The sequence below is a fragment of the Manis pentadactyla genome, chromosome 10, assembly GCF_030020395.1.
Source record: "Manis pentadactyla isolate mManPen7 chromosome 10, mManPen7.hap1, whole genome shotgun sequence".
NCBI classification, from domain to species: Eukaryota; Metazoa; Chordata; class Mammalia; order Pholidota; family Manidae; genus Manis; species Manis pentadactyla.
In genome coordinates, this window is record NC_080028.1 from 44,300,216 (window position 1) to 44,304,381 (window position 4,166).

Below are 4,166 nucleotides of genomic sequence, written 5' to 3' on the forward strand. Positions count from 1 at the left end.
CTTGTGTCACAAACACATCTCATATGTTTTTAATTTATTCAGGTAAAAAAGGTTACAAGCAGATAGTGACACTGAGTAAAATTTTGTTTAGTGGTAAGGGAAATATTCTTAAAGGGGAGAAATGTGCTATGAACCAATCTATTGCAAAGTGCAAATTAAACAGACAGTACACATTTAAAAAACTATCATTGAAAATAATCTTTTCCTTGGACTATATTATTCAAAAGATCCATAAAAAGTTTTTTTTTGAACACAGGTCATGACCATTTAGTACACTATAAAATCTATTAGATATTTGTATTTATTTTTAATAAGATACATTAGAAAATAAAACATCAGAGAGCAGGGCACCAACGGGTTAACAGGATATTACTTACATTTTTGTTCTAGATATAAGTGTCTATTCATGTGTGTGTGTGAGCATGTACACTGGGCTGCTATATGAAATGTCTATCTTACCATATGTTGTAGTAAAAACATTTGAAAGCCTGTTTTCTAACCAATCGATGATAGGCTATCAACAGAGTTGAGCATATGAATTACTTTAAAAATTCATTATTAAGTAAAATAAAATACATTGCTTGGCTTTTCTGAACAAAATCCAATGTAACACATTTTTTCCCGACCATCTTCTCACATTTAAATCCCTCACTATTACATGCACATTGGGCAAAAGTCAGGACCCAGGAATGAGAAACCACACATCTCTCAGCATTTTCATCCTTCTGGGATTGACAGATGACCCTCAACTACAGATTCTGATTTTTGTGTTTCTATTGATCACCTACATGTTGAGTGTAACTGGAAGCCTGAGTATCATCATCCTCACATTAGTGTATTATCACCTTAAAAAACTGTGATGTACTTTTTCCTCCAAAATTTTTCCTTGATAGAATTCTCATTTACTTCTGTGTGCAATCCTAGATTCTATTTTTTTTCCCTTGGACAAATTCAACATTTATTTACTTGGCTCCTAGTTATGCACCAGGCACTGCTAATGGAGGGGGTAATAAATTCAGTATTGGGGAGGTAAACAGTGAATTCAAACCATCTCAAAAGAAGGGGTGCCTGAAAAGCAGACAGCTCAGCTTTAGGACAATGCAATCATGTAGTCATGTTAAAGGAAGGGATGCAGTTTTTTTCATATGCTTCAGAACCTCACAATTCTGGTGTCTGAGGCTTTAGCAGTCCTGAGCATCCCAGTCCTCTGAAGTCAGTTCAAGTCCACTTAAATAAAGAATAGGTATGCATTCCTAGATTTTTGTACAGTATATCAACAGGTGACAGGACTATTACCTATAATGCTTGTATATGCCAACTATTTTTTACAGATTTTTTTGCCGTAACAGAAATTTTTCTCCTGGCCACCATGTCCTTTGATCGATATGTAGCCATCTGCAAACACCTGCATTACATGACTATTATGAACTACAGTGTCTGCAAAAAGGCTCGTCTTCTGCTGTTGGATGACTTGTTTGTTGATCATATCACCACCACTTACCTTGGCACTGGACCTGGAATTCTATGCCTCTAATGCCACTGACCACTTTGCATGTGATGCTAACCCTATGCTGAAGGTCTCATGCTCAGATACATGGCTCATAGAGCAGATGGTTATTGTCTGTGCTGTGATGACTTTCCTCATGACTCTGGTGTGTGTGGTTCTGTCCTACATGTACATCATCAGAACAATTAAAAGACTCCCCTCTGCCCAGCAGAGGACAAGAGCCTTTTCCACCTGCTCTTCCACATTATCGTGGTTTCCATCATCTATGGCAGCTGCATCTTTGTTTATATCAAACCTTCAGCAAAAGATAAAATGGCCATTAATAAGGGAGTGCCAATACTCACTACTTCCACTTCCCCCATGTTAAACCCATTTATTTACACTCTGAGGAACAAACAAGTGAAACAGGCCTTTAATGACTTAGTCAAAAGATTTACATTATTCTCAAGGAATGAGGGGAACATTGTGTCAGTGTCCCTAAGCATATTTTCTTCAGTTTCTGTGTAATTTTTCTCTTTTCCTCGTCTGGGCGTGGCCTTTAATTCAGTACTGATGCTGGTCAAGTCACCCCTTTCATCACCTTATAAAGAAACCTCTTTGAGATGATAATATTGATGAAGAAAAGTGAGAAAAGGTGTTTCAGGAAATCTAAACATGACTTCTTAATATTTTCTTACCAATGCTGAAATGATTGGGAAATTTGTCATAAAATATTAGTGCCATGGTGCACATCATTCTTCCAAATAAAACACACACAAAAAAAGAATAAACAAGAAATCTCCCATCATACTCAAATAAGAAGAGACATAATATTGAAAAGAATCAATAATTTTCTAAGTGTAACAAGGAAATATTTCATAAACCTAAGATACATTTAAAACAAGTAATAAGTATATGATTTAGGATTTGAAAGAAGCATTTACTACTGAGCAATCTTTAAAATCACAATATTCACATATTTTTTTGACTGGATCCAATCCAATATAAAAGTTATTTAAAGATTGTGAAAGGGACATGAATTCAGTTAAAATGAAGAGAAAAATGTACTGGTATTTCCTGTTAAAGATAAATTTTCTAAAGTTACGTAAAAGAGATTGCTATTGATGTACCAAATGAAATGTGAACTCTTGAATGTGGAGTATTTAAGCAGTCAACAGCTAGACCAAGAAAACTAATATAGGACTAGAAGAGTGATAAATTCATAACCAGTAAGCCAAATATTCTGGAATGGAAAAAAAGAGAGAATATAATGTGAAGATCAATATCAATGTGGTGATTTGCTTTATTAAAAGAAAAGAAAATGTCATTTTAAAGGCAAAATTATGCACGTGTGGGGTAAATGGAAATGTTTACCCAAAGTTTCCATAATTTCCCTCCTGGCTTTAGTCCATTTACATAGCAGTGGGTGTTTGCCACAGCAGACCCTCTCCTGTCAAGGGGTAGAGAGAAAACGGCTATTCTCCCCTCCCCTCCATTCCTGGTACCTTATTGGTGCGGAGCACACCAGTCTCTAAGGACCCATCCTTGGAGATCCTGGTGGAAGGGGTGGTCTGCGGGATAGAGCGTGAGCCACAGCCAGAAGGGACGGAAGCAGCGAGGACTGGCTCCCAAATTCGAGCAAGCTGTGAGCAAAAATACCTCTTTCTCCCAACCTGCCCTTCCCCGTGCCTCTATGTGTTTCCTCAGATTCATAGGGAACTTGCCCTGGCCAGGGGAACCCCTTACCCCCAGAACTATAGCACCTAACGGTAATACCCTAAAGAAAGATCAGCATTTAATTACTTGTTACATTCTGTACCAAGTTTCACCTCTATAGTGCAACATAATAAAACTTCTTCTGATCCTTGTTCTCTTACTTCAGGGCACTTCTCATGTCATGGCCCGGATAGGCAGGAATTTTCCCTCCATATTTCACCTTCCAAATTCCCAGGGTCCTCCAATTTAAATGAGATTCCTACAAGGAATTTTTTGCTGACCTTGTCTTATGATTTCACTATGTACCACCAGGCCTGGGTTAGACTGACACATTCACACTAGTGTCATCACTTACTCACTGCTTTCATACCTTACCAAGGTTTACTTGTTTTCATTCTACCTTCACTGGAAAATGTCCTGGAGAATGTCTGCCTCGTATACCAAATTCTTATATGCTTTATGCTTGGCATCTAGACAAATATTGGTTGCATTATAAATAATTTTCCAATATGATGATTTGAAACTTCTGATGATACAAAGTGAGAACTATTATGTGAGGAGAAAAAACAAAGAAGTAACATTTGACATTAATCTGTGAACAAGAGATAAACAAAGGCATGGCTGTAAGTAACAATCCTGTTAAAATATTTATTTCTAAATATCTGAAGGAAATAAAATGTAAGCAAGAATTTGTGGACAATGTGTAATATTGATAATCCTGAAAATAACCCTACTAGGGTTATATCTATGGTCAAAATTTACACTGAAGAAATGTGGAAAAACAAAAGTTTAGAAAAGTGAATTACTGCTAGCAAGTAGTCGAACTAGGACTCAAAACTAATTTATTGATTTTTTAAAGGAACTATTTATTCAAATAAATGTGTCTGACTCTCCGGACATGCTTTCAAGGAACCTCACAAGAAATACTTATCAGTATTAAATTTGAGGAAGATTTATTTCATTA